We start from the raw sequence: 12,720 nt of genomic DNA on the forward strand, positions 1-12,720 counted from the left end.
AGAGAATGATCCTGCAGGAAAAACAGGACACACAGCAGACTCATAGAATGGCAGCACTCCTGCCTCAGAATCAACCCTTAGGACATTCGGATCTGGCTAAAAGGTCCATGAGAGTCTCACAGGCATGGAAAGCCATGACACGGTGGCAAAAAAATAAAAAAAATCTAAATGAAAGATCCTGGTGGACAAGACCCCAGCAGAAGGATCAGGCCATCAAGGAGAGAGGCGCCTTTCTCTGAAGGGAGGAAGGAACCTCCACTGTGATACGGCCTTGACTAAACAAGTTCAGAGTCGGTGAACTCAAGGGGCTTCCATAGCCTAGACAGCTCATAGCAAGAGTCTCTGGTGATTGCTGACATCATAAATAAGAGTGCCAATTGTTAATCAACAACGGGAGTCACTGGGTACATGCTCCCCACGTAGGATCTCTGTCCTTAATGTGTTTAACTATGAAACTTAAAAACAACACTACTAGTCGAACAATACCCTATACCTTGTGCAGTTGTGTGAGTGCAGCCTGTTGAAATCCTTGCTTACTATATACTAAGTTGATCTTCAGTATATGAAGGTAATTGAAAATGAAACTCGATGAAGGGCAGGATGGGAGAGGGAGTGGGAGAGGGGAGGGGAGCAGGAGGGAGGGAGGTTGGGGGGGGAGCCACAACAATACACAAGTTGCACTTTGTAAATTCACATTTATTAAATAAAAAAATAACTATATAACAAAAAAAAGAACTTAATACTTTACCCTTTTAGTATTTTTTATGTTCTACTTAAAATGATTGGTTGAACTCTGTAATTAATACACAATTACTCTTAGGTGTTTAATTAATGCTATAACTAGTACTCAAATAGTATTTTACACTTTGTGTTTCTGTGTGGGTGTAAACTGTGGAAATCTTTACTTAATATATGCTAAATTGATCTTCTGTATATAAAGATAATTGAAAATTAATCTTGATGTGAATGGAAGGGGAGAGGGAGTGGGAGAGGGGAGTGTTGTGGGTGGGAGGGAAGTTATGGGGGGGAAGCTATTGTAATCCATAAGCTGTACTTTGGACATTTATGTTCATTAAATAAAATAAAATATAAAAAAAAATAAATAAATAAAGTTAACCTGCTTGGGGATTTATTATGCTGACTAGTGCACTGCACTGACAAAGAATTTGTACTTCTGATTGATAACCATAACCATGTTTGCTTCCCATGTTTTAAGATTTATTAATTTATGTATGTGAAAAGCAGAGTGAGGGAGGGAGAGACAAAGATATTCCATCTGATGGTTCACTCCTCAAATGAATGTAATGGCCAGGGATGGGCCAGGCCAAAGCTAGGAACCAGGCACTCCATCTGAGTCTACCACATAAGTGGCAGGGACCCAAACACTTGGTCCATCCTCTGCTGCCTTCCCAGGTACATTAGCAGCGAGCTGGCTTGGAAGTGGAGCAACACCAGCCCTCTGCTACCAATTTGTTTTAAACTATTGTAGGCACAAAGCCCTTTTCAGCTCCTTGTCCCTCCCTCCATTAACACCACCACCCCTGGAGGGGAGGATTTTAATCTTTCCACATGTGTGCAGACATGCAACATACATAAGATTATTCCATCTTTTAAAAGATCACATACTGGGGTCGGCGCTGTGGTATAGTAGGTTAAGCCTCTGCCTAAAGCACAGACATCCCATATGGGCACCAGTTCAAGTCCCGGCTGCTCCACTTCCAATACAGCTCTCTGCTATGGCCTGGGAAATCAGTGGAAGAAGGTCCAAGTGCTCGGGCCCCTGCACCTCTGTGGGAGACCCAGAAGAAGCTCCTGGCTCCTGGCTTCAGTCTGGCCCAGCTCTGGCCACTGCAGCAAATTAGGGAGTGAACCAGGAAATAGAAGACCTCTCTCTCTCTCTCTCTCTCTCTCTCTCTGTATTCTGCCTCTCAAATAAATAAATAACATCTTAAAATTTAAAAAAGATCCCAAAAGAGAGCTAAAGCCATAAGACGTAGAGAAAATCTTCGTGACACTGAATTGGGCAGTTGTTTCATGGATCCAACACCAAAAGCACCGGCAACAAAAGAAAAGACAGGTAAAGTGCCCTTCATGAGTTAAAGTTTTTGAAAGGTTTTTTAAAATGATATTTATTTATTTATTTATTTGAAAGGCAGAATTAGGGAGAGGCAGAGGCAGAGAGAGAGAAAGAGAGAGAGCGAGAAGTCTTCCATCTGCTGGTTCACTCCCCAAATGGCAACGGCCAGAGCTGGGCCAATCTGGAACTGGGAGCCAGGAGCTTCTTCCAGGTCTCCCACACAGGTGCAGGGGCCCAAGGATTTGGGCCATCCTCTACTGCTTTCCCAGGCCATAGCAGAGAGCTCGATTGGAAGTGGAGCAGCCGGAACTCGAACTGGCTCCTATATGGGATGGTGGCGCTGTAGGCGGAGGACTAACCTAGTGTGCCACAGCGCCAACCCTTTGAAGGTTTTTTTTTTTTTTAATATAGTAGCCTTTGTATCTTTTAATATCCATAGTATCTTTTTCATTGTTGATAATGATAACTTGTGTTTTGGTAATCTTTGAGTTTTCAATTTCCTTGTCTGCTCAATAACATCCCTTGTTGCTCTACAAACCTCTGTTGTGTATCTGCTTTATGTTTCAGAACATTTCACAACAAAGTAAATTTACCTTTTCCTTCTGTTTTCCACAGCTATTGTGAAATACCCTCAAATGTGCGTGTACAGCTATTCGCGTCTTCCTAATCCTGACTCGGGCTGTTCACCGCGGGCATCTGCGTGGACTGCTTTTACTTTCATTCAGTTCATGTGATTTCTCCCTTATTTGGGGTTTCTAATAACCTTTTCTTGTGTTCATTTCTGGCTCAATTCCATGTTGGTCATAGATCACTCCTAGAATGATTTCACCTTTTCAAGTGTGTTAAGACATGCTTCATGGCGCAACGCATGTCCTATTTTGGTAAATACGCACTGGCAAAGAACGTGTATCCTCTAGTTGCTGCCTGTAGTGTGCTATAAATGTCCATTAAGTCAAGTTGATTAATCCTGTTGGTCATATTTCCTATATACTTATTGAGTTCTTTTATTTATTTATTTATTTATTTTTTTGACAGGCAGAGAGGACAGTGAGAGAGAGAGACAGAGAGAAAGGTCTTCCTTTGCCGTTGGTTCACCCTCCAATGGCCGCCGCGCAGCTGGCGCGCTGCTGCCGGCGCACCGCGCTGATCCGAAGGCAGGAGCCAGGTGCTTATCCTGGTCTCCCATGGGGTGCAGGGCCCAAGCACTTGGGCCATCCTCCACTGCACTCCCAGGCCACAGCAGAGGGCTGGCCTGGAAGGGGGCAACCGGGACAGAATCCGGTGCCCCGACCGGGACTAGAACCCGGTGTGCCAGTGCCGCTAGGCAGAGGATTAGCCTATTGAGCCGCGGCGCCGGCCCTTGTTGAGTTCTTTATCTGATTCTTCTAGCAGTTGCTGACGGAGATCTGCTAAAATCCCCAGCCATGATTGCAGCTGTGCCCTGTCTCCCGCTGTTTGCCACGGCAGGCATCGCGGCGCTCCGGCACCAGGTGCATGCGTGTCTGTGATCTCCATGCCGTCTCATTGAATTGTTCCCCACAGCATCAAGCAACGGCCTCCTCATCGCCACCACTGCTGCTGGCGCTCCTGTCTGCTTGGTTTGACAGACAGGGTCTTCAAAAAGTGCGTGGAAAATACACATTACGAAAAGTGATGCAGGGACCAGTGCTGTGGTGTAGTAGGTAAAGCCGCCACCTGCAGGGCTGGCGTCGCATTCCATATGGGCGCCAGTTCAAGTCCCGGCTGCTCCACTTCTGATCCAGCTCTCTGCTATGGCCTGGGAAAGCAGTAGAATATAGCCCAAGTGCTTGGGCCCCCGCACCTGTGTGGGAGACCCGAAAGAAGCTCCTGGCTCCTGGCTTCGAGTCGGCACAGCTCCGGCCGTTGAGGCCATTTGGGGAGTGAACCATCAGATGGAAGACCTCTCTCTCTCTCTCCCTCTCTCTCTGCCTCTTCCTAATTCTGCCTTTCAAATAAATAAATAAATAAAAATATTTTTTAAGAAATCTTTCAAAAATTTTAACTCATGAAGGCCACTCTACCTGTCTTTTCTTTTGTTGCCAGTGTTTCCTTTTGAAACACTTATCCCATCTCACCTTCAAAGCTTTATTCCTCCTGTTGGCCTTGTGGGACAGCAGGTTAAGCAGTGGCCTGCAGCACCAGCACCCCATATCAGAGCATGGGTTTGAGTCCCGGCTGCTCCACTTCTGAGCCAACTCCCTGATAATGCACCTGGGAAAGTGCAAGAAGATGGCCCAAGTGCTCGGGTCCCTGCCACCCACACGGGAAACCCAGATGGAGTTCCAGGCTCCTGGCTGAGGCCCAACTGTTGTGGGTATTTGGGGAGGAAACCAGCAAATGGAAAACCTCTCTCATGTGTGTGTCTCTCCCTCTCTCTCTAATTCTGCATTTCAAGTAAATAAAATAAACCTAAAAATAAATAAATAAATCTTTATGCCTCCGTTTCTTTCTGTGTGTTTCATTTTTTGCCTCCTCGGTCAAATTTCTAATTAGATTTTTATGACTTTTTGGTGATTAACTCAGAGATGCGTCATTAACTTTCAGAGTTGACCTTTCTCATTACCCAAATAATGGAGGGACCTTAAACAGTTTACATCCTTCTATGGCAACTATGTTTTGCAACACTGTTTGTTGTATATTTCACATCCACAATTCTTATGAATCCCACAGGACACAGCTGTTACTGTTGCTTCAGTCAATAGCACAGTGGGTAAAGCTGCCACCTGCGAAGCCAGCATCTCATATGGTCACTGGTTCGAGTCCCAGCTGCTCCATTTCCAATCCAGTTCCCTGCTAATAGCCTGGGAAAACAGTGGAAGATGGCCCAGGTCCTTGGGCCCCTGCACCCACATGGGAGACTGGAAGAAGCTTCTGGATCCTGGCTTCTGCCTGGCTCAGTACTGGCCATTGCAGCAACCTGGGGGAGTAAACCAGCAGATGTTGGTCTCTCTCTGTAACTCTAACTTTCAAATAAATAAATAAACCTTTAAAAAACAAAAGTCAGTGCACCTCTGCTTTCCCCACATGCGCCTCCCGATGCCCATCATGGAATCCTGCAGCTCCGTCTCCCTCGGGAGAGTCTGCCGGAGGGTAGGTTTTCGTCAGTCTGGAAATGTCTTTCCTCAGCCTTTTAAAGGTTTTTGTAACAGTGAGAAGGTTATAGAAAAATACAAAGTCCACAACAAAGAACAGTTTTAGCCTGAACCACTTGAGGGTCTTTTGCGAACCTGATGCCTCATCACCCCCTGAATCCTGTGGCAAGTAACCCCCCTAAAAGTCCTGTGGCATACCCACGGCGCACCCCCCAAACGCAGGAAATGAACAGTGATGTGTCGCCACCCTAGCCAGCACCCGAGTCCCATTGGCCGACAGCTCCTGGGCTTTCATGCTGCTGACTCTCTTGCAGATCCCCAAGCTGGATGCATCCAGAGCACCCGTCCGTTTGCATTTGTCTCAGGCTCTGATGTGTCAGCATTGCATTCAGGTGATGTAGCTCTGAGGGACCCATCATGGGGGTGAAGCTGAGTTTGCCTCATTGTTTACTAGCAGGTGCATAGCAACCTCTCCCGTCTCTGGGCCTGTTCGCTGGGATCACTTGATTTATGGTGAGAGCTGCCAGCAGGCTCTACTGGAAACTTACTTTGCAATTAATCTATATTTCATAGCAGGTTCTTTAAAATTGTAAGTGGCACTGTTCCTTACTGAAGTTTCTGGGTTGGTGAGTGATTGGTTGATTGGGTGATGGATTAACTGCCAACTCATTTTGTTTATTTATATCTATATAGACTTGTGGTTTACTCTTACAGAAAGGGTTCTGTCCATTACTACTAGGTGTGTTGATGATCCTATTTATGCCTGAAGACACTTAGGGGCGGCTTCTGTGTCTTTCTGACATGTTCCCATCAGTCTTTGAGCACTTTCTGGCATGTTGGCACATGGATTCATCGTATGCCTTCCCTGCCCCAGTCCTGGAATCAACCATTTCTCCTGGTGTCTCTCGTTCCCGTTTAGTGGAAAAAATTATAGAGAAACTCTGGATTTTAGATGTGTGTGTGTGTGTGTGTGTGTGTTCACTGTAGATGTGTGTGTGGGCACATATGTGTAAAAAGATTCTTCTCAATTTACAATAAGGTTTCAGCCCGATGAACCCAATGTACGTTGCAATAAATCCAAAATGCAGGCTGGCGCTGTGGTGCAGTAGGCTAAGCCACTGCTTGCAACACCAGCGTCCCACAGGGCAGTGCCTCAGCCCAGCTCCCCTGCTTCCCAGCTTTCCCGAGGAAGGCAACGGAAGATGCCCAAGTGCTTGGACCCCTGCCACCCACGCGGAAGACCCAGATGAGGCTCCTGGCTCCTGGCTTTGGCCTAGCCCAAAGGAGTGTGCTTTATTTTTTGTGACTGTATTTACATTTTCTCATTGTATTTTAAAAAAATGTTTATTTATTTTTTTCATATTTCTTGGAAGGTAGAGAGAGAGACAGAGAGGGTGCAAGAATGCACCTTCATTTGCTAGTTTCCCTCCAAATCTCCACAACAGCCAGAGCTGAGCCGGGTGGAAGCCAGGAGCTGGAAACTCCACCCAGGGAGCAGCTGGGTAGGTGGCAGGGTCCCGTGCTCTTGGGCCATCATCTGCTGCACATGCCTACTCCCCACCTGCCCCAAGAGTCAGAAGCAGAATGGCCAGAACTCAAACTCGTGCTGCAATATGGCTGTGGTCATCTCAGGGAGCAGCTTACCCTGCTGCAGCCCTTTTTTCACAGCTGGACTGTCAAGTGCCCGTGAGTAGTTCTCCCCGTATTCGCTCTCCTTGGGATTCGCTGCACTTTGTAATTCTGTAATTAATGTCTCTATCTGATTTTGAGACTTCTTGACCATTATCTCTTCAAGTATTGCTGGCCTTATTTCCCTCTCTCCTCTTTCTTTTTTTTTTTTTTTTAAGATTTATTTTATTTTTGAAAGAGTTACAGAGAAGTAGAGCCAGAGAGAGAAAGGTCTTCTATCCAATGGTTCACTCTCCAGATGACCACTAAGGCCAGAGCTGAGCTGATCCGAAGCCAGGAGTTTCTTCTAGGTCTCCCATAAGGGTGCAGGGGCCCAAGGACTTGGGCCATCTTCTACTACTTTCCCAGGGCACACAGAGAGCTGGATTGGAAGTGGAGCAGCCAGGGCTTGAACTGGTGCCCATATGAGATGCTGGCACGGCAGGTGGGTGGTGGCTTTACCCGCCTCACCACAGCACTGGCCCCCCTCTGTCCTCTCTAAGAATCCAGTTAAGCATTGAAACCGTGGGGCTGTGTTCTAGTACGTGTCTTACACTTTAACGTGTTATCTCATCATTTCCCCTCTCTCTGTGCTTCACTGTGGGTATTTTCTGTATTCCTGACTCCTTCATCTATTGTGTTTAGGCTGATGTGAAATAAATCTATTCAATGGATTCTTTTTTAAAAAAGAATGATTTATTCATTTGAACATCAGGGTTACACAGAGTGAGGGAGAGACAGAGACAGAGAGATCTTCCATCCACAGGTTCACTCCCCAAGTGACTGCAATGGCCAGGACTGAGTCAAGCCAAAGCCAGGAGCCAGGAGCTTCTTCCACATCTCCCACATGGGTGGCAGGGACACAAACATGTGCGCCATCTTCCGATGCTTTCCCAGGCCATTAGCAGGGAGCCGGATTGGAAGTGGAGCAGCCAGGACAGGAACCAGTGCCCTCATGGGATGCCAGCATTGCATTCAGTGGCTTCACTCACTGTGCCACGATGCCAACCCCCTCAATTAATTCTTTTTGTGTTGCTGCTGTTCTGATGCACACAAGCATTTATTTATTTTCTTACTTTTTTTTATTTTAGCTCCCACATACAAGGGAGAACATGCAGTATTTGTCTTTCTGGGTCTGGATTATTTCACTCAACAGGATGCTTTCCATTGCATCCATTTTGCTGCACATGGTAGAATTTCATTCTTTTTTATAGTTGAAAAATACTCCATTGTGTATATAGACCACATTTTCTTTTTCCATTTATCTGATGATGGACACCTTGGTTAGTTCCAGATTTTGGCTATTGTGGACAGTGCTGCTCTAACATGGTGGTGCAGGAATTTCTTAGACACAATGTGTTCATGTCTTTTGGGTACATGCCCAGTAGTGGGGTTGCTGCGTCACATGGAGAGTCTATCTCTAGCTTTTAAAGAAATCTCCACACTGTTTTCTATAGTTGCTGCACTAATTTACATTCCCATCAGCAGTGTGTCAGTGTTCCCCTTTATCTACATCCTCGCCAGAATTTGCTACTCTCTGTGTTTTGGATTTTAGCCATTCTAACATCATGAGTGAGGTGATAGCTCCTCGTGGTTTTGATTTGCATTTCTCTGACAGTTGGAGATGTTGATAATTTTTTCATAATTTGTTGGATACTTGTGTTTCTTCTTTTGAGAATTGTCTGTTGAGGTCTTTTGCCCATTTATTACCTGGTTTGGTTGTTTTTTTGTTGTCGAGGTTTTCTTTAAAAGATTTACTTTATTTATTTGAAAGGCAGAGTTACAGAAAGAGAGGCAGAAGGAGATGTCTTCCACTCACTGGTTCACTCCCAAAATGGTCAGGCTGGGCCAGGCTGAAACCAGGAGCCAGGAGCCTCTTCTGGGCCTCCCACATGGGTGCAGGGGCCCAAGGACTTGGGCCATCTTCTACTGCTTTCCCAAGCTCATTAGCAGGAAGCTGGATTAGAAGCGGAGCAGCCAGGACTCCAACCAGTACACATATGGGATGCCGGCATTGCAGTTGGCAGCTTTACCCACTACACCACAACACGGTCTCCTGTTGTTGAGTTTTTTAAGTTGCTGATATTAATCCTGTGTTGGACAGGTAATTTGCAAACATTTTTCCCATTCCATTGGATGTCTCTTCACTTCATTTTATTGGGTGTTTCTTCCGCTGTGCAAGTTTCTGAGTTTGATGTACTCCCATTTGTTCATTTTTGCTTTTGTTGCCTGTGTTTTGGGGGTCTTGTCCAAGAAGTCATCTCCTACACCAATGTCTTGGAATGCTTTCCCTATGTTTTTTTTCCAGCAACTTCATAGTCTCTTAAATGTAGGCCTTTAATCCATCTTGAGTTGATGTTTGTATATGGTGAGAGGTATGGATCTAATTTTATTCCTCTACATATACACATTCAGTTTTGCCAGCAACATTTGTTGAAGATATTATCCTTACTCCACTGTATGGTCACAGCACTTTAGTCAAAAATCAATCAGCTGTATGTGCATGGATTGATTTCTGGGCTCTCTGTTCCATTGATCTATGTGCCAGTTTTTATGCCAGTACCATGCTGTTTTAATTACTGTAACTTTGTGGTATTCTTTGAAGTCAGATATTATGATGCCTCCAGCTTGATTTTTCTTGCTCAGGATCCTTTTGTGTATTCTGGGTCTTTTGTGATTCCATATGAATTTTAGGATTGCTTTTTTTAATTCTGTAAAGAATGTCATTGGTATTGTGATAGGGATTATATTGAATCTGCAGATTTCAGTGAATTCTTAATTTCACATTCAACACATTCAGTTGTTGGAATTTATTTTAAAGATTGATTTATTTATTTGAAAGGCAGAGCTACAGAGAGGCAGAGCCAGAGAAAGCTAGAGAGGTCTTCCATATGCTGATTCAATGACCAAAATGACTGGAGCTGTGCTGATCTGAAACCAGGAGCCAGGAGCTTCTTCCAGGTCTCCCACGCGGGTGCAGGGGCCCAAGCACTTGGACCATCTTCCACTGCTGTCCCAGGCCACAGCAGAGAGCTGTATTGGAAGTGGAGCAGCCAGGACTTGAATTGGCACCCACATGAGATGCCAGAACCACAAGCAGCAGCTTTATCCGATATGCCACACTGGTTTCTGTCTATTTGAATTTTTACAGATTCCAATTCTCTGTATTCTCCCTATTTTCATTCATTTCGTCTATCTTTCTGTGTATAATCTTTTTATAATAATTATTTTAAAGTTGTTGTCTGATGACTCAAGTCATTTAATCATCTGTGCTGTGATGGTAAAATAAACTCCTCCACCCAAAACGTGGTTCAAATGTCAAGACTGATGACATCACCCACACACACTCCCTCAATAACCTACTTCCCACTCTGCCTCACCTCTTAAAGGATCCACACAACCTCTCACACCACACTGAGTTGCAAGCTCCCAACTTGTGAATGCTTGGGGAGCACCTTCAAACCCCAGCATCCCACCCCTGGCCTCCGAGACTCACACGTTTCTCACAATGCAAAATGTAACCACTCCCCCCAGTTGTACCAAAGTCTTAACTCGTCCCAGCATCAACCTTGTGCAAGAGAGATCCCCAAGTCCAAAGTCTCATCTGAGGCTCAAGGAAACTTCCAACCAGCTGTGAGTCTGTCAAAAAAAAAATCAAAAAGAAGTTATAGACTTCGTGATAGAAGGGTGAGACAGGGATAGGACAAAGATGCCTAATCCAGAAGGGAGAGATAGAAAAGTAGAAGGCAGTAATCAAGGCCCCAAATCAAGACCCAAACCCAGCCGGACAGGCAGAGATCTTCAAGTTCCAGGTCTCTCATCCTACCCACCCTGTAGCAGAGGGTAGGCCCCCAAAGCATCAGACAGCCCTACCCCTAAATTTTTGCTGGTTGCAGATCCCACTGTTACTCTTGGGCTGGCTTTGTATGTTTCCTGTAGCTTTCCCCAATGGGCCAGCACACTGCTGGTTGCTCTACCTGCTTGAGGTTTCAGTGGTGGCCCCACAACTCCACCAGGCATTCTCCAGAGGAAAAGACAAAGTCCCCAACCCTGCCTCCCACACTTTGATTTGAAATCTTGGTGGAAGCCATCACAACTCCCCCACTCTTGCATCCTGTGCACCTGCACAATCAGTACCACCCCGGGGACCAACAAGGTTTACCGCCAGCATGAACAGCGCCTGCGTCTGCTGGAGCCATAGCTGGAGCAGCCACAGAATTCCAAGGTGACACTTGGCCGTGAGCCTGGGATATTGTCCTCGGGCTCTTCCCTGAAACAGTGCTGCCCTGGAAAGCCTCCAGGGCTGTGAAGAGAGGGGCACCCTTGACCGTTTCTGAGAGCCCTTGAGACCTCTTTCTCACGGTCTTGCCAATCAGCACACGACCCCCTTTTATGCACACTCTTATTTTGTTTTCCCAAAGATGCCTTTGCATTCTTTCCCTGGCCAGGCTCTGCTTTTTCCCAATCTTTTCAATCTGCTTCCTGTTGCCCCTGAGTCTCTCTGTTCACCTGATTCAAAGTGGCCATTGACACTCATTTCACAGTCTGAACGCTCTGCTGTTTTGAATTTCCTCCACCAAATAAATTAGTCCATCCCTCTTAAAGTCAGTCTTCCATGAAGTTCCAGGGTATGGACACGATTCAGCCAAGTTCTTTGCCACAGTGTTAGTAAGGGTCGCCTTTATTCCAGTTTCCAGTAGAACCCTCCTTTCCATCTAGCTTCCTAGTCTTGCCTTCTGAGCTCCCCTGGGACTGCTCACAGAGATCTGCGGCAGCATTCTAGACTTTCTCCAGCCTGCTTCTGCAAACTCGGCCAACTTCCGACTGTTACCCAGGTCCAAAATCATTCCTACGGTTTTCAGTTTAGTTATAGCCATTGATGCCATGCTGCGGTCAATTTTCTAGAGCAGTCCACTTTCTGTTACTATAACAAAATACCTGAGGCTGAGAACTTGATCAAGAAAAGAGGCTGCTGTAGCCCATAGTTCTGTAGGTTCAAGGACACAGCATTGGCATTGGCTCAGCTCCAGGGATGATCTCGTGGCAGATGACTCTGTAGCAGGATCATGTATGAAAGGGAGAGGGCACGCAGCAAGACAGGAAGCCAGAGCCATACCTGGGCGCGCCAGTCAGTTGTCCCAGAAGTGAGCCAGAGGAATGGAAAGGTGTGGGATGCGAAAGGTTTGATCAGCAGCTGCAGATCAAAGACGGAGCCTGACTCCCGTGCTGTACAGTGAATGTGTGTGCCTCCTCCGGCACAGAAATGTCAAAGTGCTGACTCCCAGAGTGACAGTGGCTGCAGATGGGGCCTGCGGGAGGTCATTAGACTAACATGGGGTCATACTGTGGGAGGGGCACCCTTTGAAGAAGGAGGAGGAGGCCAGCACTGTGGCATAGTGAGTAAAGCTGTTGCCTGCAATGCGGGCATCCCTATGGACACAGGTTCAAGTCCCAGCTGGTCCTCTTCCAATCCAGCTCCCTGCTAATATGCCTGGGAAAGCAGCAGAGGATGGCCCAAGTGCTTGGGTTCTTGCTATCCATGTGGGAGACCTGTATGGGGTTCCTGGCTCCTGGCTTTGGACTGGCCCAGCCCTGACCATTGCAGCCAACTGGGGAGTAAGCTAGTAGATGGAAGATATTTCTCTCTCTCTCTCTCTCTCTCTCTCTCTCTCTCTCTCTCTCTCATTCTATAACTCTGACTTTCAAATAAACAAATAAATGTTAAAAAGGAGAAGGAGGGCACAGAGGGCCTTCTCTCCCCAATGTCAATCACAGCTATAGCAACCTGAACTTTCATAATCTGCTCTCCTGTGTTTTTGGTCATGTTTTCCTACCTAATCACATGGCTTGTGATTTTGTTAA

The sequence above is a fragment of the Oryctolagus cuniculus genome, chromosome 3, assembly GCF_964237555.1.
Source record: "Oryctolagus cuniculus chromosome 3, mOryCun1.1, whole genome shotgun sequence".
Taxonomy (NCBI): Eukaryota; Metazoa; Chordata; class Mammalia; order Lagomorpha; family Leporidae; genus Oryctolagus; species Oryctolagus cuniculus.